The following is a 14,136-nucleotide window of genomic DNA, read 5'->3' on the forward strand; positions in this document are numbered from 1 at the left end:
TTTGGAAAAGCTATTTGTAGAATTACTTACAACGAATAGAAGATTTAATTAGAGCACTGCTTTTTCCGCCGTTATAGCCTCCTCTTATTTGGAAAAGAAAAGCTGGTTTTCGAAGTAAACCAATTAAAATATTCATCTTGTAAGAAAAGTTAACGACATCCCCAGATAAGTACAATTGATTTAAGTTAAGTATTGTAGCCAGAAAAATCAGTTTTCGATATCGATCTGTAACTATATTAAGCCGAGATATTTTGCAGGCAGTACCGGGCGTTTCATATCGACAAACAATAATCTCGAAGATAACACAAAGACAAGTTAACTTGCTCGTATGCTGGTAATAAGGACCAAGAATAAAGCCCAGGTACTCGTACTATCTTCGACGTCGATCTTGTAAAGTGAAACGTTGTCTTGTTCATTGTTTGTTAAATTTTCTGTTACTGTTTATGTTTTTAGCGTAATATCTAACGGGATTTTCATACAGTTACAGTTGACAATTTACATGACTTTTTAACCCCCGACCCATAAAGAGGAGTGTTATAAGTTTGACGTGTGTACCTGTGTATCTGTCTGTGGCATCGTAGCTCCTAAACTAATGAACCGATTTTAGTTTAGTTTTTGTTGTTTGAAAGGTGGCTTGATCGAGAGTATTCTTAGCTATAATCCAAGAAAATCAGTTCAGCCGTTTGAAAGTTATCAGCTCTTTTCTAGTTACTGTAACCTTCATATGTGGGGGGTGTTATAAATTTTTAATTTACACTTGTAGATATGTACTTTAAGCGTATCACTAACAATTGGTGTTTCGGCTTCTGCTACGTACTTACTATCTTTTGCCTACATTTAGGCTTTTCCTCTATTTAGTTCAATCTTTCATAAAAGAAAACTTTACATGAATGTTCTACAAGCTTGTGGTATGTATTCATCATCATCATCGTCATCATCATTACTAACCCATTGCCAGCCCACTACTGAGCACAGGTTTCCTTTTAGAATGGGAAGTCGCCACAGTCCGCCACACTGGCCAAGTACGGATTACCAAACTTCACACACCTTTGAGAACATTATGCAGAACTCTCAGGCAGGTTCCTTCAAGATGTTTTTTTCTAAGCAAGTGATAGGTATATAATTAACTTAAAATGCACATAACTTCGAAAAGTTATAAGTTTTACAGATGATACGATGGTTTAGAGAACACTAGATTTGCAAATGGTACCTACCTACCTATCACAATTTAATTTAAAAAATTACGAATTTATCTCGAAATTCGTAACAACCGTTTCCGAGATTAATTTCAAATCAATCCAGTTGTATGGTGTAATTTAGAGGGCTTTTAGTTAAAAGTGGTTTCGCACATGAGACGTAAATTACCTTCGGCGAGGCAGCCATTAAGACCCGCGTCGGTATGCGCCGTATCTTCACATCTAGCGATTTGTGAGCTTAGGCGTCTTAACAAAAGATGCTCCCGGTGGTCTTTGAGTCCACGACGATCTATCTTTGTATTGTTTCATGTTCGTGTTATAGATACGAGTAACGAGTGCAACTATAATTACGCACTAGTATATTGCAAACATTTCATTAACTCTATAAAAATTGGATGTAGAGATAACTCTATAGAAATTAATTATACTTATTTTAAAAATTAGCTAAAATACTATAAAACTATGTATCTTAATGCAATGTTTCTTAACCCTTATCTAATATTTTAAATGTTAAAGTTTGGATGTTTAGTTTATGTTTGTCACTTCTCCACGCCCACGATAATTGAACCGATTTGGTTGTCCGAATGAAGATGCTTAGGTACTGTATCTTGAATTAATACATAGGCTACTCGAAAAATGGAAGAGTTTCTACGGAATTTAAAAAATCGATATCCACTCGAATGAAATCGCGGGCAGCATCTGGTGTTGTTACCTACGTACTCATATATTATATTTTGGTTCTGTATTAATTAGATCGAACTTTTAGGATATTTTATCAACCCCGATCCAAAAAGAGTGGTGTTATAAGTTTGACGCGTGTATCTGTGTATCTGTGTATCTGTCTGTGGCATCGTAGCGCCTCAACGAATGAACCGATTTTAATTTAGTTTTTTTTTGTTTGAGAGGTGGCTTGATCGAGAGTGTTCTTAGCTATAATCCAAGAAAATCGGTTCAGCCGTTTGAAAGTTATCAGCTCTCTTCTAGTTACTGTAACCTTCACGTCTTGTCGGGGGTGTTATAAATTTTTACACTTGTATTAATTATTTAGGTTAGATCATAGTTCAATTGAGTAGGTACCTTGTTGGCACTCAAAAGGAAAAACTTCATAGGTCTGTATCGTAAACAAACATGTTACAGTTCGGAACTATAAATAGTAAATGTTTGTCTACACATCAAAACATCGACATCTACATCGTCAACATCACAGCGAAACACGATTATAACAAAATCGAACTTTATTTTATCGAATCAATCAAATTTAAAAACTTGATGGAGAGGATCCGAGTAAAAAATTACCACTTTATAAATAAAATAACAATAAATGTGATGCTCCGTTCAAGGGAATATATAATTATGGACAATTACTATTATACCGAAGCTCAATGGCTGATAGATGATTGAAAGGATCGAAACCCATAAACAAAAGGATCGATTCCGGTTACGCAATTTAATAATGGCCTGAAGTAATTAACTGATATCGTAATCGATTTTTGAAGGATCGATTTTAAGGTTCCTTACTGAAATGGTTTTGTAGATGTAATAAGAGCTTTCAAAAATTTTAGGCAACTGTAGCTACGTGAACAGACTAAATATTCTTTAATAAAAAAATATTACTCAGAAATTTAAAATTTAAATTCAAAGGTATATCGTAGATCCAATCCAGATGATGAGAGAGATAGATGACTATGTACATATTTTTTACAATGCAACATATTTTGAAGATGAGGAGCTGGCAAACAAAACGGTGTAATTACACTACTGATCATTTTACTTTTTTATAATCCGGACAATTTTGACTCCCAATGAACTCATTTCTCAGCTGATTGGCCTAAAACTGTACTAAAATTGATTCCAAAGTTTATGATTTCAATTACTAGATACAAGCTTGAACTCATATTTAAGCAAAACGGCCAAAAGCTGTCCTAAAATCTCACAAGTTCGTGATTCCGATCAAAACTGTAGTAACGAAAATTAAACTAAATTTTCATTCGGGTTTTCTGTAAAACTTTTCTTACAATCACACCGTTTCGTTCGTCAGCTCCTCAATTGGGATGATATAGCTACAGAACCTCCTCTCGAAACTTCTCTCACACTTGACCAGTTGTTTCAAAGATAAGTGTTCCCGTGAATTGAAAAGTCGTTTGGGAGTTAAGTATCAACTGTATTTTTTTAGTCGATTGCCGGTAAGATGTCGATGTCCCGGAGGGTTGTGGAGGGAAATTTTATTTCTTTTCAATTTCGTGCACTCAGCAAAAGCAACAATGATATTTAAATTACGAATGTGATACCCTTACTTACGTACCAAATGCGAACAACTTCACAACAAACAAAATACGAAATATTATCCATACTAATATTATAAATGCGAAAGTGTGTTTGTCTGTCTACCTGTCTGCTAGGTTTTCACGACTCATCGGTTTACCCGATTTTGCCGAAATTTGGTACTGAGATAGTTTGCATTCCGTGGACGGATATGGCCTTCTTTTCGTCCCGGATAATCAAAAAGTTCTCATTGATCAATAACATTTATTTCCAAGTACGCTCACATAATATTATGACTGCTATTCGCGCCAAAATGTCAAGCTGCTTAAAAATCAGATCGGCAATCACAAGTCCATGGTGTATTTAGAGACCAGTGGCAGTAACACATAAAATCGAGTATGCGAATAATATTTTCACAGCCCCCGCTATTCAGTATTTTTAGTTAAGGAAAATTCAAAGTCAAAGTCAAAATCATTTATTCAAAGTAGGTACAATTGTACTCCTTTTGATGGAAAAGCATCGCAATAATTCAATTCAATTATTTTATTCGCACGCAGGTACAATCAAGTGATACAAACGCAAACTTTCAATGCCCCGTAACACATAAGTCATAGGGTGGGCGAATTAAGACATATTTTCACAGCCCCCACTGCAAGACTAAGTTGCGTTTGCAGTTAAAATAACAATTAAAGTCCGCTCAAAATTTACGACTCAAAACTGGCAAAATAATTTAAACGGGCGCTAAGGAGAAGGCAACTGAAATGGGTCTTTGAAAAGGGAAACAAAAGAACGCATTCAGTTCTCCCTTTTGATTCCGCTTTGGTCCTTTTTAGCGCGATGAATGAAAGTCTTCAGCGGTTGGAAGGTGAAATTTTAATAGTAATAGCATAAGGAAATATTACTGAGGAATATTGCTGATTAAAATGCTTAAGAACACAAAGAGGTGCGAATCAAACGGGATTCGGATTACATTATTAATTAATTATTTATAATATAAATGTATCGTTATTTAGAACATAAAGATGCCTGCTTTTTGCTAATTAGTGGACAAAATTCTTGAGCTTTCCGTAATAGTAACTTGGAATAAGTTTATTCAAAACTTTTTTCATCTCCTGCTCTTCTCGCTGTTTCTAACTTACAACTTAATCTTACACAGTTAGAAACAGTAAACATTCCATCAATATCTATAATTGCGCTTTTACTACAAGTAATTCATTATTGAAAAGCGCTTTTTGTCTTCTTCTAGTGCCACCTGATTTTGGAGGTTGGCAATCATTAAGGCTAACAAATTTCACTACTGACCTAAACAGTGACCTTGTACCTAGATGTTGAACAACTGGCGAAGGTTCTTAAACCACGATGTTCGTCTACCGAACAGCAAACCTTATTTGATTCAGCATCATGATCCGGCTCACTGCTGAGCACGGGTCTCCCCTCAGAATGAGAGGGCTTTGACCTCAGTCCACCACGCCAGCCAAGTGCGGATTGGCAGATTTTATACACCTTTGAGAATATTGTGGAGAATTCTTAGGCATGCAGGTTTCCTCACGATGTTACCTTCACCGCTAAAGCAAGTGATATATCATATACGTTAGAGGCGCATGCCAGGGATCGCACTCCCGACTCCCGACCTCCCGAGTAGGAGACGGACGTCTTAACCACTAAGCTATCACGGCTCAATAATTGATTACTGGTCTACTAATGTATTTACAAAAGCGATGTTCCTAAAAGCTAAATTCAGAGTAACGATAATGGCTGTCACGAGGCGGAAAACGAATTTTCTTCCCTATGCTTTTTAAATTTACAAACCGGCGGCAATTTTATTTTAGTGTTATTAGATTTTTCCGGCTTATGTCACACGGCGATGTTACTGAGGCGGATTATTCCCGCAGTCTCCACGCTAATAATCATAGGAATTGCCCTTCTTTATTATGTGTGAAATTTCGATCATAAAATCTTTGCGTCTATTACATTTTCATCTTTTTTTGTCGACGTGAAGCACTTTTTTACATTGACAATAACTTCAATCTGTTTCGCAAATATTTTCTTATCCTTTTTATTGCTAAATTTGTTTTATCTAATCACTTACAAGGCTTCTGTGTTAAAGATGATCATGGTTCATGATCAAATCATCACCGACTCGCACGGGTCTGATCTCAGTATGAGAACGCTTTGGCATACCTAGTCTTGTCAAGTTTTTAATTGACAGACTTCAGACACCTTTGAGAACATTATGGAGAACTCTCAAACATGCAGGTTTTCTCCTCACGATTTTTTCATTCACCAAAGTAATTTTTAATTGCTTAAAACGCGCGTAACTCGGAAAAGTTAGAACTTAATTTAACCACAAGGCGATCACCACTTCGTCAAAGAAGATGTATGTAAAATAGAGTTGTTACATAACGTTAAGTGTACGAATAATGAAGATGTCCTCGCAAAATGAGTTAAAAATAGTGGTGGTTGGAGCGGGCACCGCCGGAATAACTCGCGGTGTTATCGCCGCACGCGCACCCAATCTGCGATCGAAACACACCGGATAAGATTATCCGGTAGCCCTGTATTATTTTAATGAGACTACACGACTCCACGAGATTCGAAACGATACGAAAAAAGCTTAGGTAACGAAGCAAATAAAAAGTACACGGGTCAAGAAAGATATCACGGGCGGTGCGCGATGACGGCGCTCGAAATGCGAACAATCCCCAAGGCCCCTGCACCATTTTTAAATTAGCCACCGAACACGATAAACTCCCGTACATCTACATACCAGCTGACGGCAGATCGGCCGATACCATTATGTCCCCGGTAAGGTACCGATTAAAAATATCCACATTTATAAGCGGACAACATCTGGTATTTAAATAAGATATAAATGCGCGACTCCGCGAATGTTTTGTTTTTCGGCTTCATTTTTTCTTTCCCTGGCGGAAGCTCCCCTCCTCGGATATATTGGTATTAAAAATGTAAGGGAGATTTATGCGAATGGCTCTAAGCTTTCATTAGTTGTTCCTTATGAGATACTTTTGCGGTCGCTCCCTGACCGGTAATTTTTCATTTTTCTGCAAACTTTCTGATGTAATGGGCGCGTTGTTAAAAATTTAACTGCATATAAAGAATATTTATACCCCTGCGGAGTTCCAGCTGCACGCCATGATTTATATTATTACGATTTCCTGTTCATATTGAGGGAATCGAAATTATGATAAATAAGTTTTAATGAAAAGTAATGGAGGATTGGGAGCCCATCTGCACGCTATTGGTATAGATGGCCGATGAGTAGAGTTACCTATCTTGGGAAATTAGTATCTAATCTAATGACATATATTATACTGTTTCATTTTCAGTAGATATTATTTTCCATTGTTTGTAAATAGAAAAAACAAGAATAGCTAATGTCGCTCTATAATATATAAGGTAGGTAATAGTTACGAAATGTTGCAACATGTAAAATTCACCCAAAACATCGCACTTTATAAACACGCTTCCGAATCATAAACATATGGAACGTTATTCCGGCTTGTAATTCCGTATGTAAATTACAACTAGAACAAGGGTTCTGTTTCACCCCATAGAGACAACACATAACCAGTGCGTCGAGAGCTGCAATAACTAAGAATATAACACGCAGGTAGGGTTCATGTTATGTTTGACCGGAATAGCTGCTCTTAAACCTCGGTTTACGGCAGTTTTAAATATTAAGAATAGAGATCTACACACACATAATAATGATATGTTTACGGGCAGAGATATAATATTAGGAGTAAATTAACTGCCATGTTTTGACTCTGTAGATATGAGAGTAGAAGCTCAGTCAGTAGATTTCTCTTGATGGGTAGGTTGTAGGTAAATCCATCCTTCCATACCTTTTTTTTTTATACACAGGAAATGCCTAACGCATACCCTTCCGTCAGGGGAAACGGAGAGGTTATGTGGAGCTTGCACCCACTAAAACCAATGTTTGTTCCTCAACGGACTGGCGGTTGCGCGGGTATCACTTAGGTAGTATTCACCGCACTCCCGCCAGGTCTTCACCCGCCGCCAAGCGGACGGGTCCCGTCGCTAGGCAGGCTGCTACCAGCTCCGTCTCAGAAGCGCACCCGGAACAAGGCGCGCTACCTCCTGACCTGGTTATGTAGGTATCGGTTGACGAACGCCCCTTACGCCCGTCAACCGCAGGTCGGCAACTCATGGAGGCCGGAGGTCGTCATTTGCCCTTCGGCGCCCGCTGCGTCTCCTGCGAGAGGGATGGATTCCTTCCATACCTACCTCATACCTAATTCCGAAAGTCTGACTGTAGCTGTTAACCAGCTAGCTTTTCACGGCCTTTCCGTTAAACCGGTTTTTACGTTTGGTACAGAGTTAGCTTGAGATAGACCCGGAAATAGGCATAGGCTTTTTGTCCCGGAAAATCAAAGTTTCCGCGGCACTTTAGAAAAACCTATTTCCATGTGGATGAAGTCGCGGGCATCATGTACTACAATATTTGATACAAAGATAACTTGCATCCCGTATACCTGCGTATTAAAATTACTTTAAGTTACCAGGAAAATCAAAGAGATAAAAAAAAACAAAATCATAGTGGGCATCATCTACTTAATAGGATAAAGGTTATCAAACACATTAGGTAGGTAGATCTAGCTAGGATGGCTCTGGCCATTCAGAAAACTTGAAAAAACTTAAATCTTAGTAGATGTACCTACCTATTACAAAGCTCAGATAATAGATTTATACGCGTGTACCATTGCTTTCCTTTTCAATAAAGACATCTTGCACATGACGAATAATTGGGCGTACGTCACATTAAATTATTTCGGCTAAGTAATTCCGGGCGGTTAATTATTGCGCACAAGCCGGGAGGAGAGTTGAGAATGTAATTATTATTAAACTTTACGATTGTCTCACTTTACCCCTTTATATAACGAAGGGATTCCAAACGATACAACTAAACGACATATCACGTAGAAATTTGTGCGTTACTACCGTCGCTAGAAGATCGAAATTCGTCTGAATGTTTTAGTTTATGTGACATATCAATTTCTGTGGGCCTCTGCTAAGATCCTAAGGGAGTATCTTAGCTTGTTGCGGTACAGGATTCATATTTGAGCTACTGTCTCTAAATTTATAGACGTAGATATTATAACCGAAATGCTTGTAAATTCGAAAGGGATATCAAATTGTACAATTTAGATTTAACTGGTAAGAAGGTAAATGAAACAAAGCTTTTTGTAACACGATTAATAAAATAAACAAAATAAGAATCATTAATTTTTAAAATGCTGTAATTTTTATAATAATTTACAAATAACCTGATGCTTCTTCATAATAATATTATAACGAAATAGGTAGGTAGGTAGGTACTTTACTATTTGTGTACTATTCATGTTTTGTAGGAAGGCAAGCATGGTTTGATTACATTTTAACGGCTGACGCATACCAACGGAGTGGAGTGGACGCGAGTCTTATACATAACAGGTTTAACTCAGCTTTATGTACATTTAAATATACGGCGGTTGGGCGCGCCTGGGCTTACTACGTGCTCCACCATTATGGCAAAATAAATAAAGCTTGGATTGAGTTCTTATCTCTCCGACTCAGCCGGTGTGCGTTACGCCTAAGTCTCTATGGATTTTTTTTTTTGGTTTTTCAGAGCTACCGTCTACTCTGCCAAAAATTTGTTTAGCTTTCCGGTATACTGTCATGTAGCAACTAATAAATTAGGTGTAGAGATATAATTTCCGAATCCTATTGACATCTTTCACATGGTCGGTTAATTAGCATTTACAACATCCATCGATGTTTCATATTTATATTAATCAAGAGATGGCGCGCGTGTGGTCGAGTCGCGTGCGCAACGAAACCGGAGCGACACGCGCAAGTAATCCAATATGGCCGCCCGATGTCACATATCGGTACATTGCAGGAATGCCATTTTAATACCCCCGTTAATGTCAGTTATTGTTTACTCCACGACCAAGTGGTATGGAAACCGCGTACCAGTGACTATACACCTTATGCTAATGCATTGGTATTCTATTACACAATTCAACATTTGATAGCAAACTACAAGACACTAGATATGATAATTATTGGGAAGTGGTCATAACGGACCGACAGGACTTCATCGATATTTCTTGTTCTTTTTCCTAGCGTTTGTCCCGACTTACGTCGAAGACTCAAACTTCGGGGAAAATGATAATTTTATTGATATCATGTTGATGATAATAATAATAATTAACTGACAAAACTATTTAAGTCTTTTTCACATCCACACGACTTACATAACATAAGAAAAAATTCGAATAAGTAGTGATGTATCTTTCAAGATACTTTGGATAGCGATGCAACTCATAATAATTGTAAAGACTATAAAGTAACTCCATAACTCAAGTCAGCACGCTGAAGTAAACAAACAAAGATTGGCCCAAGAGATGTTCGGCTGCACAATGGTGCGAAAGCTGGCACGATGCACAACAATGCATCGTTGGTATATCGCGCGAATCTGCGGTGGCTCGTTACCTGGGGGCGGTTGTTTGAGCTAGCGGGTTATAGCTGATCGACAACCTTACCAATACAGAAAATGTAAACAAGATCAACTGCATTTTATTATACTATATTGCAAGTACATATGTTGCAAGTGCAAAGCAAAGAGCAGACTATGACAACTGAAGGAGTGAAAGAGACAGACCATTTCAATGGTAGCAAGAGCTAAGATGCCAAAGACGGGGTGAGCTAGAACACTTGTAAACAATCGTTTGCTACATTTCACGGAAAGCGATTTTTTGGACCGACAATCATAGGTGCGAAAATACACGTTTCGTGAAAGACCACCTGTGAAATATAAGCGCTACGTATAGCCGCAAAATCACCTGTGAAATCATCCACTGTGAAGAAAAACAATAATAAATTTCGACAAGTGAAAATGAAAGAGTAGCAATGACAACAAAACGTAATTCTCAATCAATCTGCAGAGTTTTTCTTGGAGAAAAATACTCCCATCAGCGAAACAAAGCAAAATCGACGCCGTCAGACGCTAAAAAAAGTACAATAAAGATGGATCCATTTTTACCGAATATGAAACAGCGCAATTCCGCTAATTTCGTTACATCGAGGCGTAATAGCAATGTCCCTGACTGTATTGTAAAAGCTTTCATATCAATTGAATCCATTAGCTGAGTACACAAGTCCTGTCTGTCTATTTGCTCATCAGTTTTTATCATTGGCCAGTTCTTGTTTGTTCCATCGGTCACTTCCACATTATTGATGGCCTTTTTCCCTCCAACATGATTTGATATCACCGCAAATGATATCATAAACACATCGAAATAAGAAAGGTTTTATTTTAATTGAGTTTTATTTGCCTGTTGACTCTGTCAGACGTTTAAGCTTTAAATGCTGTTTGTACAATTTAGTTGATGTATCGAGTTGATTTTATAGGACATTTTGCGAATAACTTTTATCAAGATAACGTGACAATGTTTTCCAGAAGCTGAAGTAGTCATAATATTCACCACTATTTTTGAATTATCATAAATTTATTGTTTTAGAAACTTCTAACTTTAATTCAATAATATTATTGAACTTTGTTTTGTTTATACAAGTGTAAATTAAAAATTTATAACACCCCCGACAAGTGACGGTTACAGTAACTAGAAAAGACCGAAAATACCTGATAACTTTCAAACGCTGAACTGATTTTCTTGGACTATTCCGCGCCTACGATCTAAAGTATCTGAGTTTTCCAAAACATCATTTTCAAATAAACAATTATGTATTTAGGCAACGTCCATCTCGACAGCTTCACATTTGTCAATTGTCATAATATTATGAACCTAACGGTTATGTAACCTTCTTTTCTACAAGAAAACTAGAAAAGAGCTGATAACTCTTAAACGGCTGAACCAATTTTTTTGGATTATAGCTAAGAACACTCTCGATCAAGCCACCTTTCAAACAAAAAAAACTAAATTAAAATCGGTTCATTCGTTTAGGCGCTACGATGCCACAGACAGATACACAGATACACAGATACACAGATACACAGATACACAGATACACAGACACACAGATACACAGATACACACGTCAAACTTATAACACCCCTCTTTTTGGGTCGGGGGTTAAAAATATATGTAAGGTGGGCATACCTACTATTAATATATACTTCCGCTACGAATAACGAAACGTCATGTCAACGGCGCGGGTTGTACAATTGTGTTGAAGTCCTACATCAATAACAATGTTGTACGCTAACAATTCTATTTTGACCAACTTTTTTATAATTACTATAGATATTTTAGGACTCGATTTTTTAACTACATACCTAAACTTATTAAATATTGAATTCTGACCTAGCAGATATTCATCATTCATCATTAAATCCTATATCTGCCCTTCGGGCCAGAAGGCAGGCACTACTGTCTACTCTTCTCCAAGCCGCTTTACCTACCTGGGTACCTATGCTTCAACTCGCCCTAAGTAAGGTCGATCGGATCAATCTTTTTGCCTTCAATTCAAAATTATCGCAACTTTAAAAATAGGAAAAATGTTAAACTAAACTCATTCTGACTCTCGTGGCTCCGCGCATAAATACTCATAATGGTATATTTAAGACAAGGGAAAATTCAATATCAGGACCATGACTACTATGGTCCTCGACACCAGCTATCTCTAGATATGGAAGTGGAATTCCCTTTCTAACAGAACCCCATAAAATACGTCCTATCTACTTGCGCATGTGCCATTTGTCCGTTGAACAGCACTTAGCTTAACAAAAACTGATAGTTGTAAAACAAAAGAGGTGAACAAAACCAGGTACAAGACCGGACCATTTGGTTCAGAAATAAACTAAGCGGTAAGAATTAACAGGATAAAGGATTAAAGAGTAGCCGAAGCGGATTTATGTCGCGGTGATTGCGATCGGAACGATTCTGCGTGTTACGAATGTTTTATAAACAAAGGAGTGAACAATTAAATACGCCCTGGAATTGGAGAAATTTTGAACCTATTTTATATATTATGAGGGACTTTTTCCCGCGACTTCGTTCGCGTGGAGTCCTTATAAATCCCGTTCCGTATCCCGTTGTAAAAATTAAAAGTCCGTAAATAACCCTTTACTTGTCTAGTTTCTATTAAAATTGCTTTAAACCGTTTCCCATAAAAAACTCCTACAATCCGGAAATGTCTATTTCTTTGTTTTTAGTCCAAAACCTAAGTACCAATTTTCATAGATCACCATTAATTACGGGCAATGGCATGAATATATTTAAAATAAGTATAGGAAAATCTCTTCAAAGTCTTATAAAAACCTTGTCGCTTAATTAAGTTAAGGTTATAATTACCAATTAGATGGCTTCAGTTTTAGGTACCTACTTAGAAATTAAACAGTAAGTCAGACGACTCTAAAATAGCATTAATTAGATTTTATATTATTTAGTCTTCTTTATTGTGGGTATATATTCAAAGCTTTTTTGATTAAAAATATATCATTAGGTAGGTACACTATAACTTTAGAAGGTAGTTATGTTATTCAATATTATAATACCTAACTTAACTAGGTATAAGTAATATTTGGATGGAATCTTAGCCCATAATTTAGGAAAGAAAGTAGGAAATTACCAGACACAGGTCTGTAAACACAAATATGTAGTTGTGTTTAGCCAAACCACACATCGTATGACATCTAACAAGTGCACGAACCTGAAGAACTAACAAACGACACCTATTTCTCATTCATAGCAAGTCTATTTACGGAAACGAATCGAAAGAGTTTTATCACAGAGCAGTCCTTTCATAGGACCCTCTGGCGTTATCTGATAACACTGTGAATGCAGTACATTTGTCTGTACGACACCTACTCACCACGTCTAGTGTAAAAATTGTCGACGAATACGTCTGATAGCGATCTACCATTCCATATAGAGGGGAGACAGACAGATGACTTATGCTTACCACCCAGCCGGATAAACGGTCTCCTAAAATCTAAACAGACAACCGACGCTTTTACACTTAGCTTGGATGAAAGAAAAGACGAAATGAATAAAGGCTCAGTTTCTATAGAAAGTTAGTCAAACAGCAGGTTTTTACGTTTGCAAAATACTCAGTAAGCAAGTATAATTTTTTATTCAGATACAAATTAGCCCTTGACATCTCTGAAACTATTGAACTGATTTTGAAAATTCTTTCCCTAGTGGAAAGCTACGTTATTCTTGAGTGGCATAGGCTATTTTTCATTTTCAAAAAATTAGAGATGCCTACGAAAATTGTAATAAGCTACCCGTGCGAAGCCAAGGCGGGTTACTAGTTATCTAATAATTTTCACAGCCATAAAGATAGCTTTATGATGTTTTTGGGCAGAACTCGATAAAGATTACTTACTATGTACTATATATAGATTTTATATGCAAAAAAGACTATTAGGTAGGTATGTGGCAAGGCCTTAAGGATACGATATACCTGTAATGCGATGTAAGGATGAAATACGAAGCTTTCAACCAATATGCACCTATCATTTGGACCGAGGCGGACCGCGAGCGGCTTATTGCTGTAATTTCTATAAAAAATCCACGGTAAGGTTCGCCAGACACATCGATTCGAAAAATGTTTCATCAACAATAATTTTAATATTGTAATAACAAAATTACGGGTTTAGTAAATAGATACACAATTTGGAATCTTAACG

At 37.0% G+C, this 14,136-nt stretch overlaps 1 protein-coding gene across 9 annotated transcripts in view; it reads right to left on the reverse strand.

Annotated features, from left to right (window-relative positions):
- The window catches only part of LOC123869929 (dachshund homolog 2), a 194,729-nt gene that overhangs the window by 51,219 nt on the left and 129,374 nt on the right, over positions 1–14,136 (reverse strand). The window lies entirely within an intron of this gene.

This window comes from Maniola jurtina, chromosome 11 (genome assembly GCF_905333055.1).
Source record: "Maniola jurtina chromosome 11, ilManJurt1.1, whole genome shotgun sequence".
In the NCBI taxonomy this organism is placed as follows: domain Eukaryota; kingdom Metazoa; phylum Arthropoda; class Insecta; order Lepidoptera; family Nymphalidae; genus Maniola; species Maniola jurtina.